Source organism: Lissotriton helveticus, chromosome 9 (assembly GCF_964261635.1).
Source record: "Lissotriton helveticus chromosome 9, aLisHel1.1, whole genome shotgun sequence".
Classification (NCBI taxonomy): domain Eukaryota; kingdom Metazoa; phylum Chordata; class Amphibia; order Caudata; family Salamandridae; genus Lissotriton; species Lissotriton helveticus.
This window is the reverse complement of record NC_136070.1, coordinates 1,001,156,457-1,001,173,870: the sequence shown is the minus strand read 5'-3', so window position 1 is coordinate 1,001,173,870 and position 17,414 is coordinate 1,001,156,457. Positions and strand designations below refer to the sequence as shown.

The 17,414-nt window shown below is 46.9% G+C and overlaps 1 long non-coding RNA gene across 2 annotated transcripts in view; it reads right to left on the bottom strand.

The window, feature by feature from the left end:
• Positions 1-17,414, bottom strand: part of LOC144783116 (uncharacterized) — a 130,402-nt gene that overhangs the window by 17,951 nt on the left and 95,037 nt on the right. For both annotated transcript variants that reach the window (XR_013601410.1, XR_013601411.1), the window contains exon 3: positions 6,070-6,144. This is a non-coding gene — a long non-coding RNA (uncharacterized LOC144783116). The remainder of the gene's footprint in view (positions 1-6,069; positions 6,145-17,414) is intronic.

Here is a 17,414-nt window from a genome sequence, read left to right as displayed (position 1 = left end):
TGACAATGCTGATCCCAGACGCTATCGGGGGCACCGCACCACAACAGAGGCGCTTGTTATGGGGGCGGGGGCGTAGGGTCAGCTGTCTGAGACGAATGGGGAATCGAAAGGGGGCGTCTCTGTTCCAGTCATGAGACCGAGCCTGAGGGGCTTCACCTTTAATGTCGTAGATCGCGGTCACTGGTACATTCACCCTCTGTGACCTCCGTCGAGAACCAATGGCATCCTTTACAGCCCGACACGTCACTAATAAGAGGCCCCATTCGCATGGATCTTTAACTTGTACACGTTCAACCCTGTTGCCTCGTGAATATACAAAGATTGCAGCAACATTAACCAACTGAGCTATCTTACCCGGATACGAGGGTGTGATCTGCAAATTAAACACGGAGTTTAGAGAATGTACAGTCGCTCACCTAGGTTTGTCCATTGGATTCTTCCCTGAGACCTGCAGGCTACACCCATACCTCAGCAGCAGGAGCATTAACCCTCTGGACTGTTTTACCAGCTAGTGCGCTTCCATTTGTTTTCGGGCATAGCCGCCTGCGTGTGATGGGACTACGGGCAGTGCAGAGTGCAGAATCAGAGTGCAGAATCAGAGTGCAGAATCAGAGTGCAGAATCAGAGTGCAGAATCAGAGTGCAGAATCAGAGTGCAGTTTGAGAGTGCAGAGTGCAGATTGAGAGTGGAGAGTGCAGTTTGAGAGTGCAGATTGAGAGTGCAGTGTGAGAGTGCAGTTTGAGAGTGCAGTTTGAGAGTGTAGTTTGAGAGTGCAGAATGAGAGTTGAGAGTGCAGATTGAGAGTGCAGTTTGAGAGTGCAGATTGAGAGTGCAGTTTGAGAGTGCAGTTTGAGAGAGCAGAGAGCAGTTTGAGAGTGGAGAGTGCATATTGAGAGTGCAGTTTGAGAGTGCAGTTTGAGAGTGCAGTATGAGACTTGAGAGTGCAGATTGAGAGTGCAGATTGATAGTGCAGTTTGAGAGTGCAGAATGAGAGTGCAGAGTGCAGATTGCAGTTTGAGAGTGCAGTTTGAGAGTGCAGATTGCAGTTTGAGAGTGCAGTTTGAGAGTGCAGTTTGAGAGTGCAGAGTGCAGTTTGAGAGTGGAGAGTGCAGTTTGAGAGTGCAGTTTGAGAGTGCAGTTTGAGAGTGCAGTTTGAGAGTGCAGTTTGAGAGTGCAGTTTGAGAGTGTAGTTTGAGAGTGCAGTATGAGTTGAGAGTGCATTTTGAGAGTGCAGTTTGAGAGTGCAGTATGAGACTTGAGAGTGCAGATTGAGAGTGCAGATTGATAGTGCAGATTGAGAGTGCAGAGTGCAGATTGCAGTTTGAGAGTGCAGTTTGAGAGTGCAGAGTGCAGATTGAGAGTGGAGAGTGCAGTTTGAGAGTGCAGATTGAGAGTGCAGTTTGAGAGTGCATATTGAGAGTGCAGAGTGGCAGTGAGTGCAGACTGAGTGCAGAGTGACAGTGAGTGCAGACTGAGTGCAGAGTGACAGTGAGTGCAGACTGAGTGCAGAGTGACAGTGAGTGCAGACTGAGTGCAGAGTGACAGTGAGTGCAGACTGAGTGCAGAGTGACAGTGAGTGCAGACTGAGTGCAGAGTGACAGTGAGTGCAGAGTGACAGTGAGTGCAGAGTGACAGTGAGTGCAGAGTGAGTGCAGAGTGACAGTGAGTGCAGAGTGACAGTGAGTGCAGAGTGACAGTGAGTGCAGAGTGACAATGAGTGCAGAGTGACAGTGATTGCAGAGTGACAGCAGAGTGACAGTGAGGGCAGAGTGACAGTGAGGGCAGAGTGACTGTAGAGTGAGTGCAGAGTGAGTGCAGAGTGACAGTGAGACACACAAACCACACACCTCAGTCTCTCAACACCACACACTTGTCACCACTCAACACAACACACTCACCACCACACTCACTCCCCAGGCTCACCCCCACAGACTCACCACCACACAGAAAACAACACACACAACAACACACCCCCAGCCGTCAATGAATGCTTTCACCATGCACAAACACCAACAACCATCATCCATCTGTGCACGCTTTTACCAAGCACACACCCACCAGCCGTCAGTGCACCCTTCCACCAGGCACACACACCTCCAGCCGGCAGTGCACTTTTCCACCAAGCAATCGCAGTATGGTACACTTTACTTTTAAACATATTCATATAAAGCACAGCATGCCACCATTGGTAAAATTACAATTCAACCAAGATACTTCCACTACACACCACATGCACACACTCCATAACACATGGCAAAAAGACATTGGCATTTACAATGCCATTAGCTCAAACTCAAATAAATCCGAGCCCGATTGCATTTCTAATGCTTGTTTTTAAATGCCAACTTTCTTGGACTCTTCTCCCCCAGATTAAGAAAGAACAATTCAGACCTCGCCTAAGCCAAATTTGGTTGACACCCCCGTAATATTCAAATCCTATAGTTTAAACCCAGGCCGATGTCTGCTGCCGGCGGATAATATATACGGAGATGTCGTCTGCATGCAGCGTCCCTTCCTGCTCCGGTAATCCGACCAACGATCCATTTATCTCCACATTTCCCCGTTATCATTTGAGCCGCAAATGCCACATAAATAGCAAACAGCAAAAGGTGACTCTCTGCCCGCTTGTCTGGTGTCTCGAGCTGCGCCGCAATCATCAGTAATGTCCCTGTTCATTGCCTCTTGAGGCGGATGGTCAGGCCCATTTAGAGACTAAGAAAGGAGATGGTGTGTCAGCGGGAAGTTCTATGCGGTCGTTAGTGTGAGAGAGAGAAAAATTTGCCAGTGGGAAATGGAAGATGCGCTTTGTGTCTGGGGCCCTTCTCACCTGCCTGTTCCTGTCCGGCCTCTTGGCCCCTTTGATCTGCCCAGGAGATCTGTCACTGCTCTGGGCACACCCCTGGGCTCATTGAAGTAATTACACCGCATGCCCCCAACGGCGCAGGCCTCCGGCGTTGTGTTGGCTTTTAGCATATCACGGCCTTGTCCACCTGTTGCAAGGACCCTGCCCGCTCACACCGCTGCGTGCACAGGGGCGGCCATTATGTTACTGGTTCCACAGTTACATTGTCCGGCCACACGAAGGTACCATCACCCTTCCCAGCGCAAAACACCGACCATTTGTTCACGTTTTAAGATTTTGCAGCGGGCCTGACATACTTAAATATAACTTAACATCAAACTCTCTCTAATCATACTAACATGGCCTTTCCATGTATTTTGAATGTAATCAGAACTCATTAATGCAGCCCTTAAAAGCTTGTTAGTGCTTTCTTTAATTTAGCATAGAAGGTATATTCTGATAAAGGAAAAATACCAACTGGGGGCGAATTTGTTAAACTTTTGTACAACCAGGACGCTAAAATATTGGTCATGGTTGATAGGGTGTTGGTAGTGGAATTTTGTATGTGCCATTAGGATCGATTGAGGAGCTTTACCAAACTTCAGATGGTTTTTAATCTTTAAGTAATAGTAGCAGCTGAGATCCGCTCTTGCGCCGCTCAGCCATTAGGTTGGGTGGGGAGTTTTGTTTTCAGCAGAACCCTTAGTTATAGGAAAGTCGGAGGAACTTCTGGGTTTTTCTAGTGATGAAATTATGTAATTTAGGGGCATTGTAAAAGAAGGTTATTTCACGTACAGCAAATGTAGGGGCACACGCTTGTCTTTGTTACATCTTCATGTACTTGTCATCTGGGACACGTTGAGGAGTTGTTTGTATTGCAAGGTTTCCATGCATACTAAGCGAAATTCATAGAAAAGCACAAAAATACTAGTTACTGCTTAGATTTAATTGCAAAAAAGTGTCACTCGATAGGTAGTGAATGCCACTTATATGCACACTGAAACCACCAAAATGTCACACATAAGCAAGCAGTCTAAAAACTTGGCAGCTATGCTGGTCAGGGTGATATAAGAATTAAACACACTTACTGCAGTGTTTGATTGGTTTATTGTCTATCCAACCACGTGCTGCTTGCTACAGAGGAATAAGTGTCACTAGTACCTTCTCCAATACTTATTTAATTTGCTTTTAGCGCGTCATGCTCGTGAGCATAAGTAAACTGGGCACTAGGTTAGTGCCCTTCCGTGTCTGGTGTTTGGCAGCAGATATAAGATATTCTTTCAGTTTCTCGTTGCTCAAATGGGAGCAATTCTTGATATTTATGTTTCCCTCATCTTCATTGCTTTATTTTGCTTGCGAGAAAGTGTCACTCATACTCGTTGAAATGTCACTCGTAATTACACTGAAATTACGAAAATGTCACACATAGTAATTTGAAACCTTGGCAGCTATGTGTTTATATAGAACCAGAAAGGCAGCTGCCGCCCAAAACACTAACAGCACAGCTCCAAACAGCAGAGTTCCCATTTTGTTTTCTTATTGCAGATTTATTTAGCGCGAATTCGACCAGAGGGTATTGGAGTGTTTTGCATGCGCACCAGTTATGTTATACAAAGACACATTCATTGTTCGTATGATCAGGGAGTTAAGTGATTGGCCCAGAATCACAGGATGCTAGGAACGTAGCTCCCCAGCTCCTAAGTCGGCAGCTCTGGCCATTAGGCCACACCCTCTCCTCATTACCCTATCCAACAACTTGTTCTGATCACTACAGGTTCTTCCTCCTCCCATTCACCAAAACAACTTGACATACTCCGCCCCAATCTCACCCAGGGACAGTGCAACAGACAAAAAACAGGCACCACCACTCCAGCAAATGCACACCTCAACTACCCCAGCGACCTCCGCCACTGCGACTTGAGCATTCGCTGCAGACACTTCAAAGCAAATAATACTTGGGTGAGGGGGTGCGTAGCAGAGACGTTAATTTACCAAAATGTGAGGTGTAGAGGAAGTGACAGCACACGCCATTTGACCTTTACTTTCACTCAAAATATCAATTGAGGAGAGGGCTTGGGCAAAAAACTATTTTTGTAAATGGAGCGCATTAGCAATAGCCAGGCCCAATGAAAAGATATGATTGTGTGTCTGCTGCAATTTTCGCATAATCATAGACTTGCTGCATTTGCCACATAATCGACCATCTGCTGAATAATCTGCAATTTTAGCAAAATAAAAGAATTTTCTAGCGTAAATTGTTCAGAAATTACTAAAAGTGCAGTGCTATTTCCAAACACATACACTGCCTGCACACACACTTACTATGTGCACGCTGCACAATGCTTCACTCTTCACCCTCACACCTCCTCGCCCTCAAACACCCTCACCCTCAAACCCCCTCACCCTCTCAAACTTACACACCCTCACTCACCCTTACACCCTCAAACGCCCTCACCCTCACACCCTCACCCTCACACACCCCCTCACCCTCACACACCCCCTCACCCTCACACACCCTCACCCTCACACACCCTCATCCCCCCTACACCCTCACACCCCCCACACCCTCACACCCCCTCTCACCCTCACACACCTTCACACACCCTCACACACCCTCACTCACCCTCACCAGCATAGCATAACAAAACATAGCATAACAAAACATAGCATAACAACACACAGCATAGCATAACAAAACACAGCACAGCATAATACAAAAGCACAGGATAGCAAAAGATAGCATAGCATAATTATTGCCAACTCTCCTTATAATTGAGCAACATATGACAGTTTGCAAATCATCTTTATACACCAATTCAGAGTTTTCGGAAAATGTATGCAACGCATTGTCATACACAATGCCAATAACTCAAACTTTAATGCTGCGAGCCCTATTGCATTGTAAATGCTTGTTTTAATTACCATGTGTTTCTTTATATGCACGTGGGGGGACCTTAAGTTAAGTCAGTCCTTTGGTTTTTTAATTTGGAAAATGATTTTGAAATGAAGGAGAAGAGCAACTCGTTAGGAGTACCCGATAGCAGCAGGGTTTGAATCTCTGGTGCAAAATAAATAAATACACAAATAAACTGAATACCTTAAAGACACATGCAGCAAATCACTAAACTGTCCAGAGTACAGGAAATGTTTCCATAACCAACATTGCTGTTCAAGGGGGCAAGGGAGTAAGTCACAGAATTACTTAAAATTCACAACAAGACACTTACTCCACTTCCACGAAGCCGCTAGTAATCCAAGTAAACCGGCACCAGACATTTTGTTTGTTCTGTATCCAAATTCTACTGTTAGGATTCAAGAACAAAGCATAAGAGACAAAAAACAAAAGAAATTAGCAAATTGGGAGACACCACATAGTTCACTCTAAATATATAAGCTTAGTACACATAACACAACCTAATCTCTTCCCATTCTAACAAAGGGGAATTGCACTGAGGCCTTCCCGTTTACAATTCCCTTGGTGACAGAAAATTTAAACATACAAGGCACAACACATATTTATTGCCCGTTACACAGTAAAACGAGTGACATTAGTGCAGCCAAAAACAAATCATGGCCCAAATGTAGTTATGATAAGATAGTCTCAGCAGGGCACTGATAGGAATGAGTATGAATACTAAAATCTGCAAGGCAAGGAAGTGAATAGGAGAAAATGAATGTATAGTGCCAGAAGGTATAGTGCTAGAGAAAGCAAACGAGAATGTTAGTGAGGTACCAGTAACAAGTGCACAGAGTAATAGTCTGCTTTGATCTACAAAGCGTGTGCTGTGAGAATGACAAAAACTGCATTCAAGTGCATGAGGAAACTACTGTGGAAACTAGAAAAAGTGAATTGAAATGAATGAGGCAACACGCATAAAAATAGTTGCAGATCTTTTCCCACTCTGCAACTTTCTACATGGTGTCTCAAAGATCACTGAACGAGCTCTTCATGCAGAGTTACTAGAGAAAAGAGACACAGCGACAGTTTGAAATAAAGAAAGATGGAAAGGAATTGAGAGAGCAAGAGGACTGAAGAAGGGGCTGGGAAAGAAGAATAGGCGTGAAGTGGATAGTGGGCAATAACTGAAAGCAATGCAACAGTCTAATAAGAAAGATTCAGATTTGGGAGAGAGACAATGAACAGAAGAGAGATACATGACCAAAAGGACAGAAAGAAGAGACAGGGAAAAGAGGTAAAGGGTGGAGAGAAAGTTATTCACATAGCTAGCCTGTCTGCTTTCAGACACCAATATCAAAGGTTCTACATTTGTTATAAAACAAATTTCCACGTCTCATTTTAATCAGGCAGCCTTTGAATTTCCTCTTGGCAGACCCCATCCAATTCATCCTAAGTCTTAATCATTAATTGGTAGGAAGGAGCAGACAAGTGAAGGTGGACAGCAAGGGACGCACCTTGAGGCAAGTCAGACTACAAGGGTCCCTAAACCCTTATTCCATGGGGCACTGAAGACCCTACGTTGGGGCGTTACATCCAGCCCAATCTGGCTTTCGTGCAGCCTATAGCACAGAGACAGCGCTGGTAGAGGTTACAGAGGCAATTAGGGGGTGTTTGGACAGTGGCGGCAGAGCGGTCCTGATTTTATTGGACCTCTCTGCCGCGTTTGACACTGTTCCGCACGCACTTCTCTTGGCACGGCTGGCCGATATCGGCATAGTGAGTTCTGCACTGGAATGGGTGAAATCCTTTCTTTCAGATAGGTCTCAGCAGGTCTGGATTCCTCCTTACTCATCCTCGACTAAACCTCTTACTACAGGAGTACCCCAGGGCTCTACTCTGAGCCCCCTCCTTTTTAATGTATATCTCACTCCTCTTATTTTTTTAGATGAACAAATGGGAGCAAAAATAATAGCGTATGCGGATGACACGCAACTCCTGTTTACGTGGCCAGATGCGAATACTAATATTGAGACCGTGCGTTCATGCCTCTCCGCTGTGTTCAACTGGTTAGCAGCAGCACAGCTGAAGTGCAATGAAGATAAAACAGAAATTTTGCTGTATGGCCAGTTCTCGCCTAACTTCAGAGAAACTCTGTGGCCTTCCGATTTTCCCCAGCCAGGCTCCGTCAATATTCCTGCTAAAAACTTAGGAGTCTGGTTCGGTGAGGATCTGCGATTCGAGGCACACATAAAAAGACTCACTGGGGTGTGCTTCGGGTCCCTAAAAGCCATGAGGAAGATCTTTCCTTATTTACCGTCTTCAGCAAGGGAGTCGGTTGCGAGGGCCCTTATTTTATCACGGCTCGATTATGCCAACTCTTTGCTGTGCGGATCTCCGGCTTTTTTAATCGCAAGGCTTCAGATTATTCAAAATGCGACTGTTCGCCTACTGTGCAATGTGCCATATAGAGAAAGTACTCGGACTCACATGAAGGAGCTACACTGGCTGCCAGTAGTGCAGAGGATAACATTTAAAATTCTTACCATAGCCTTTAAAGCAATTCATGATCTTGGCCCTTCTTATTTGAGGGAAAGATTTACCCGCTATGTCCCTACTCGGGCCTTACGTTCAGCTGACTGTAACTTTTTAAAAATACCCCGATTTCAGCGAGTTCGTTTAGGAGGCCAATCACTTGCTGTCACCGCGGCTAGGACTTGGAATACCCTCCCCCTTTCCCTGAGATTAACTGAAAATTTGGCGATATTTAAGAAGGCTCTAAAAACTTATCTTTTCAGAACGGCCTATTAAAATACTAATGGCAAAAAAGAAAATTAGATCTCTACTCTTTTTCCCTCCGGCCACTTGCTTGTTTCTTTTTTACGCGCCAGGACACTCTGGTAGTATATGAGCGCGCTACAAAACAGCTAAAATAAAAATAAAATAAATAAAATATGAACGATTTTAGTTTTGAGGTAGAAACAGGTCACCCTACCACCGAGGCAATTCTTAGTACAACACTGCCTCACCAGGAGCCCGTTTGTTCATCCTGAAGAATGTTGCGGACTCAGTAGAGCCACAAGGCAGAAAAACAGTAACAGTAGTGATGAGGTGATAGTTCACCTTATACCCACATTTTCATCTTTTAATATCAAGTGGTTTATCCAATGAAAAAATCAAATTTAGGATGCAACATTGTTTTTTAATTAACTGTTTACACAGGCCCATTCTCATTTAGAAGTGCCTCCCTGTCTTCAGGTATAGTCCCGCTCTTCATCAAACCGGGTTTTGGAGAGCGAGGGCTGTCCGATGATGAAGCATGATTCTTGGTGGTGTGTGAGGACAACCAGTTAAATTGTTGGCATGGTCAAGGCATGGCTGGACATACAAAGAGGGACACTGTAAAGTAACTGAACATAATTCTCGGGTAGCTTATTTTCTGTGCACAGCAAGAAAGCAGGTCTTCCAGAGCAGCAGTCCAGCAGAGTAGCAGCCCTTCAGCAGCTCAGCAGTCCTTCTTCTTGGCAGTGTATCCTCAGGTCTAGAAGCGCATCTAGTTGGTAGGGTCTGAAGTCCAGGTCTTATACCCAGTGGTGCCTTTGAAGTGGAAGGAGACCTCAAAGAAGGGTTTAAAGTGCACGGAGGTCCTCCTTTCCTGCCCTGGCTCCAGACTCACTACAGGGGGGTTATGCAGCCCTTTGTGTGGGGGACAGGACCCAGTCTATTCAAGTATAAGTGTAAGGCTCCTTCCTCCATCCTGCTAGGAAGGCCCAACAAGTCACGCCTAAGCTTTCTTTTTGTGTGGCTGTCTAGGGGGCATAAACAAAGTCCAGAACAGACTGATCAGAGACAGGTTGCAGGTACACAGGGCTAAGAGTAGGAAAATGTAACTTTCTAAAAGTGGCAATGATAAATTCAACTTAACCATTAAAGAGGATTCATCATTACAAATCCATAGGTATTAAACATGACAGATCTACTCCCTCTCAATTAGGAATGACAGCTTATTAAGTGTAATAAGGAGCCCCAAACTTTATCCTACGAGAGGGCTGGAGCTTGCAGTAGTGAAAAATCAGATTTGGGAGTTTTTCACTACCAGGACATGCAAACCTTAAAAGTACTTTTGATTACACAGCACCCTGCCCTATGGGCACCTAGGGCCTACCTAGGGGTGACATATGTAATAAAGGGGGAGTTTAAGGCTTGGCAAGAGGTTTTTAGTGCCAAATCGACATGGCAGCCTAAACTGCACACACAGGCTCTACAGTGGCAGGCCTGAGACATGTTTAAAGGGCTACTTGAGTGGATGGCCCAATCAGTGCTGCAGGCCACTAGTAGCATTTAATTAACAGGCCCTGTCACATGCAGTGCACTTCACTAGGGATTTCTCTGTAAATTAAATATGCCAATAGTGGATACGTCAATCAAACCAGGTTTCAGGGAGAGAGCATAAGCCCTTTAGCACTGATTAGCAGTGGTAAAGTGCACATAGTCCTAACACCAACAAAAACTAAGTCCGCAAAAAGGAGAGGAGGAAGGCAAAATGTTAGGGGGTGACCATGCAGAATGAGCCATTTTCAACAATAAGCATAAATTATTTGGAGTTACAGATTCCCTTTTTCTACTTACTAGATTCAGAGACCAAGCAAGTGTGAAATTGCCACCTGCTTTCAGGCCTGCTGACTCTCATTCATGACTTCAAGCTTTAATCTCCTGTCCTTACTTCTCTCAGGGTGTTTGAGGATTAAGAAAAGTGAGATCCCAACATCTGGAAAGTTTGACAGACCCATTTTAGTTATCGCCGGACATTGATCGATTAATTTAGAGTTGCCTTATGGTTAGGTTTCTGTTTATTAGAGAGAGGAATCAAAATGGTTGACTGGCTATTTTGTTCAGATAATGGGATCTGATTGGTTCACTGACATGTTAGGAAAGTAGGTGTTATGGGAAATTTCGTTTTTTGTATTCAAACTGTTCATAGGCTGCTGTTAAATTGTAGTAAAGGAAGGCAAGCATAAACCTAACCTTCGTGTACTTAAAATAATTGAAACGTTTGCGGCGTTAGCTCGAAAAAAACTTGTTCTATAAAGTGAGCTGTGCCACAATCTTGTTGGGGTGCGGAGAACGTGAAAGTAAATGCTGTAGGATGTAATGTTTTTTATTTTACTAACACACAAATGTAAATACCTGTAAATAAACTAAATATATTAGCACATAGGTAAGCACTTGGAAAGCAAAATGAAGCACACTTTTTTGTAATTTTTAAGTGTGGTGGAAACAAAGATTTTAATAGGATTAAAATTATTTGGAAATGTGCAAATAACAAAAAGTTGTTGGAACCTAATTTTCATACATCTTCCTTTGTATGTTACATAGATCTCGGTATTTGGGTGATGGAGGGGCCCCTCACCACATTCAGCATTTTGACCCATGGTTTTGTACTCGCCACTGGGTGGCAGCCACTTTAGGAAAATGACATGTTTTTTCCATCTTCGGAGAATCCGGAAAGTCTGCAGGTTCCTGACCACTGAGGCCCTTACACTTGTCATCATGACCCTGGTTACCTCTCGCCTCGACTATGCCAACGTTCTTTACGTTGGCATCCCGGCATATCAGCTCCACCAATTGCAACTGGTTCAGAACCAAGCAGCGAGACTGACTTTCCACCAACCTCAACATCAACATGTCTCCCACTTGCTGAAGAACCTTCATTGGCTCCCGGTGACCAAACGCTGTATTTTCAAACTTGGCTGCACCATCTTTAAGTCACTATCTGGCCAGGGCCCTGCCTTTATCACTTCTAGGATTCATCGGTATGTTCCCTCCTGTAACCTTCGCTCTTCCCACCATAACCTTCTTTCCGTCCCCTCTTTCAAACGGAAAAAACATGGGGGCCTTAGGTTCTCATTTCTGGCACCCAGGGTATGGAATCTCTTCTCACATGAACTTAGGTCAACTTCCAGTTATACCCTATTCAGGAAATCCTTGAAAACTCACCTGTTTCGTCAAGCCTATGAATAACAATATTATCAACTCATACCGGCCCAAAATCCATCTATGGCGCCGGTATATAGATGACATTTTAATGATCTGGAATGGAGCTTCCGACACCCTTCTTCCCTTTGTTGATTGGCTCAATACCGCACAGGAACACCTCAAATTCACCAGCGATTACAAATCTAATGATCTACCATTCCTTGACGTCACTATTCATGTAGAAGACGGCGCCCTTGGAACATCGCTTTTCCGTAAACCAACGGAACGTAACACCTTGCTACATTACTCCAGCCACCACCCGAGAGGCCTACGTGATGGACTTCCTTATGGCCAGTTCTTGCGAATTCGCCGGAACTGTAAATGGCGAAAAGATTACTTCCGGGAGGCAGAGATATTGGTCAACAAACTTATCAACAGAGGCTATCCACGACGGTTGGTGACTAAAGCGAAAAAACGGGCTTGGTACAATCACCGTGAAGACCTACTGCTTCCAAAAAACAACCAAAAATCCATGACAAGAATCCCTTTCGTCTCTGTCTTCAGCCCAGACAGCAATAACATCGCCAAAATTATCAAGAAAAACTGGCCAATTTTACGCTCTGATGAAAAATTCCATGAACCACCCTTATTTTCATACCAAAAGGGCAAAAACATCTCCAACCATCTGGTCCATGCCATCACCTGGCCCGCCCCAGAAGCCAAAAAGCACACCATCACAGCCGCTTGGGGGCTTACTCCAGTGATCGGACACTTCAAATGTCAGTCCTGCAGTGTGTGCGAGTTGACCATCGAAACCAAAGAATTCACCTACAACGGACAAACACCCCCCCTCACTCACCATTCTAATTGCAAAACCCAAAATGTCATCTATGCCATTCGTTGCCCCTGCGACCTCATCTACATTGGTCAAACCACCCAAATGGTAAAACAACGGATAATCCAACATAAGAGTAGGATCAACTGTAAAGTCCTTACTGCTCCCTTGGTCACACATTTCATAGAAATGTCCCATGTTGATACAGATCTCAGATGGATGGTCATTGAACAAGCATTGGAAATGCAATAGGTCTCGCATTAGAAAAGTTGGAGTTATTGGTCTTGTAAATAACATTTTATTTATTTGTTAGTTTTTAAAATTGCTAAATTGATGGCTTTGTCATTTACAATGCCAATAGTTATAACTTTCGCGAATGTGACACCTATAGCATTTGGAATGCAACATGTTTTGTATTTACGTGACTTAGATGGCAGCTCTGGTCGTTAGGCCACATCTCTAGAGAGCAGGAGAGTGCAGCAGGGGAGAGAAGCACAGCAATGCAATAGGTCTCGCATTAGGAAAGTTTGAGCTATTGGTATTGTAAAGGACACATTTTTTATTTCTGTGCTTGTTTTGAAAATAGCGAATTAATAGCTTTGTTATTTACAATGCCAATAGTTTTATCTTTCGCAAATGTGACACCTATTGTAACACAATATGTGTTGTGAGGGTGAGTGAGGGTGAGGGTGAGGGGTTGAGGGTGTGTGAGGTCGAGGGTGAGTGAGGTTGAGGGTGAGTGAGGGTGAGTGAGGGTGAGGGGTTGAGGGTGAGTGAGGGTGAGGGGTTGAGGGTGAGTGAGGGTGAGGGGTGGGTGAGGGTGAGTGAGGGTGAGGGGTTGAGGGTGAGTGAGGGTGAGGGGTTGAGGGTGAGTGAGGGTGAGTGAGGGTGAGGGGTTGAGGGTGAGTGAGGGTGAGGGTGAGTGAGGGTGAGGGTGAGTGAGGGTGAGGGGTTGAGGGTGAGTGAGGGTGAGTGAGGGGTTGAGGGTGAGGGGTTGAGGGTGAGTGAGGGTTAGGGGTTGAGGGTGGGTGAGGGGTTGAGGGTGAGTGAGGGTTAGGGGTTGAGGGTGAGTGAGGGTTAGGGGTTGAGGGTGAGTGAGGGTGAGTGAGGGTGAGGGGTTGAGGGTGAGTGAGGGTGAGTGAGGGTGAGTGAGGGTGAGGGTGAGTGAGGGTGAGGGTGAGTGAGGGTGAGTGAGGGTGAGGGTGAGTGAGGGTGAGTGAGGGTGAGGGTGAGGGAGGGTGAGGGGTTGAGGGTGAGTGAGGGTGAGGGTGAGGGGTTGAGGGTGAGTGAGGGTGAGTGAGGGTGAGGGGTTGAGGGTGGGTGAGGGTGGGTGAGGGTGAGTGAGGGTGAGTGAGGGTGAGGGGTTGAGGGTGAGTGAGGGTGAGTGAGGGTGAGTGAGGGTGAGTGAGGGTGAGTGAGGGTGAGTGAGGGTGAGTGAGGGTGAGTGAGGGTGAGTGAGGGTGAGTGAGGGTGAGTGAGGGTGAGTGAGGGTGAGTGAGGGTGAGGGGTTGAGGGTGAGTTAGGGTGAGGGTGAGTGAGGGTGAGGGGTTGAGGGTGAGTGAGGGTGAGGGTGAGTGAGGGTGAGTGAGGGTGAGGGTGAGTGAGGGTGAGTGAGGGTGAGTGAGTGAGGGTGAGTGAGTGAGGGTGAGTGAGTGAGGGTGAGGGGTTGAGGGTGAGTGAGGGTGAGTGGTTGAGGGTGAGGGGTTGAGGGTGAGTGAGGGTGAGTGAGGGTGAGTGTGAGTGAGGGTGAGTGAGTGAGTGAGTGAGGGTGAGGGGTTGAGGGTGAGTGAGGGTGAGGGGTTGAGGGTGAGTGAGGGTGAGGGGTTGAGGGTGAGGGGTGAGGGGTTGAGGGTGGGTGAGGGTGAGTGAGGGTGAGGGGTTGAGGGTGAGTGAGGGTGAGGGGTTGAGGGTGAGTGAGGGTGAGGGGTTGAGGGTGAGGGGTTGAGGGTGAGTGAGGGTGAGTGAGGGTGAGTGAGGGGTTGAGGGTGAGGGGTTGAGGGTGAGTGAGGGTGAGGGGTTGAGGGTGAGTGAGGGTGAGGGGTTGAGGGTGAGTGAGGGTGAGGGGTTGAGGGTGAGTGAGGGTGAGTGAGGGGTTGAGGGTGAGGGGTTGAGGGTGAGTGAGAGTGAGGGTGAGGGGTTGAGGGTGGGTGAGGGGTTGAGGGTGAGTGAGGGTGAGGGGTTGAGGGTGAGTGAGGGTGAGTGAGGGTGAGTGAGGGTGAGTGAGGGTGAGGGGTTGGGGGTGAGTGAGGGTGAGTGAGGGTGGGTGAGGGTGAGTGAGGGTGAGGGTGAGTGGTTGAGGGTGAGTGAGGGTGAGGGGTTGAGGGTGAGTGAGGGTGAGGGGTTGAGGGTGAGTGAGGGTGAGGGTGAGTGAGGGTACATGCTTTTCACTTTCTTCAAAGGTTGTCCGTGCATCAAGGGTAGTTGACTGAACTTTAAGTATAATAATTGTACGTACTATTCAGTGGCATTGAGCTCACACCCTCAAATGGTCTTCGGTAGTATTGTTTCCTGTAGAATTCTATTTCCTGCTTATAAAGCGCATGTCTCGGTCAGTATCAGCAAAGTGGTATGTGCATGTGAAAGTCGGAGAGTTGGAGGCGGTTAAGGAAATGCAGAACATTCTGCAAAAGTAATGGGAAACCATTTTTATCTTGAAACTGTTTTAAACCGACAGTCTTTTATTCCTAATCATAGATGAGTGGGAGTAATACAGGGACTGGAGCAGCAGCGCCTCAGTTTGGATTGGTGTGGCAGGCAGGAGAAAGTCAGGAGAGGGAGGAGAGGGAGGAGGGGGAACTGCTTGCAAAATGAAATTAAAAGCGGCCGGCCGGGAAATGCTCTCGGTAGCATTCGTTTGAAGTGTGAAGCAGGGGGCGGGAGCAGCCTTTGATGTGCGGATAATTAGGGGAGGAGCAGCCAGGAGATCCAAGCTGGGGAACAGATGGCTGGCGATTTGGTGCTGTGCACGCGCATTTTAGGTCAATGCGCTTGCGCATTGACCTAAAAGCCACGGGCACAGCACCAAATCGCCACAGTTAGGTAAGCTTTGTTTATAGCCCGATAGTCTCGCTTCTCTCAATGCGCATGCGCATTGATAGGTCACGAGACCTAAAAACCCACATTACCCATCAGGGGGGGCAACATGGCCTCTCTTCTAGGAAGAGCTGAGTGCAAATGGATTTCACGTGTTGACTCGGTCCACCATGGGCTGAACACTCTTGATGAGTGGACTAATACCATTACTATTTAATCTCACTCCTCTGAGAATGCTTACCCATATATCCTGATGTTATTAATCGTCCGGTTTCAGACCAGATGCCCAGCTAGGCACTTACCTTGTGTTACCTCCATCACTGCATAAGTGTTATTCCACCCCCTTTAACTTGATGTCAATTAACCCACCGGTTTTAGACCACATGCCTAGCTGGACACCAACCTCATGTAAACACCTCATACCGTATGTTTTATCAGCTGACTATTCATCAAATGCCTAATGTATGTCACTCTGCATGAAATGTAATGCTGTTACGAGTACTGGATTGATGGTTCACAATCATTTACAATAATGAATCATCTGCTTCCGATACTCCCACCCTCCTCTTGTAATTTAACATTTGTCATGCCGCATGAACTTAAATACGTTAATGAGTAGGGCGATGTTGATACATAGCCCTTTATAATAAAGGATGACTCGCTTCAGATATTCTCTCCACCTCGTCGGCCTCGCCGCCGAGCTCTGCCCTGCTTCACTAAGGCTACTTCCTGTTTGTCCTGGTTGCCAAGCAACCACCCAGGCACGCCCCAATCCCGCCCTTTTCTCCAAACCACGCCCTGCGCCTCCCGCGCACTCGGTTCTCATATCTTCGACTGAGGACACCGAGCCCCTGTTAGCTCCGGCATTAACTGCCAGTCTGTCGTGATCCAACAGAGCCCTCATCGCCCTGAGCTGCCTTGATTTCTACAGGTACGCATGAGTTTCGCCTACCCCGGGCGATCTCTCCCCGATCCGTTCTGAACTGCTCTCCCGCCATTGCCGGTGTTTGACCCTCGCTACTTTGTCTCCCCGCAGGCGCTCCACTACTCCTCCGCTGATCTGACTCGACTACTTGCACGATCAGGTATTTCTCTCCTTGCGATTAGCACTCTGGCCGCACTGAGACGGCTTGCCCCACCCTGTGCGTCTAAACGTAACTCTCTGCCCCCTCCATTTACTCCCTTGCAGCCATCTACTCCTGAGCCTTCGCCAGGACGCCCAGCCCATGAGAACTCCACCTGGCTGACGTTGTAAGTTTCGGTACCCCGCGCTTCTGCCCTCTCGCACTTCCCCCCTCTCGCACTTCCCCCACCATACTTACTCAGCAATCGCCACCTAGCGACGCGACACTATAATCGCATTCCTGTAAAGTCACTAGTCACATTAAGTTTAAACACATCTTCCCCAGCTCCCCATTGTCTGTTGCCTTAGCCATCACCAGGACACCCGCCTGGCTGACGATATACGGTTTCGCGCTCACGCCTTCACCGTACTTGCTTAGCGATTACCACCTAGCTACGCGACACTATATTTGTTCTCCTGGTAAGCCTCTAGTCACTTTAAAATTACCTGTAACCTGCTAGTCCAAAAGGAGCGCCACACCAGCACTGTCCCCACCCTGGCAGCGCCACACTCCCCAGCCTTCCCCTGCGCCCATCTCATTTGCCCCCTTCTCCCCCTCACAGCACTGTCCACATCGACAACCCCGTCCTGATGATGATCCCAACTCACAGGGATCGAAACGCCGTCGACCTTACAGCATAATCATAAGACGCATATCAAGCTTGGTGCTCCTGTTAAGTTGTTTTGAATCATGTTCTAAGTGACTACA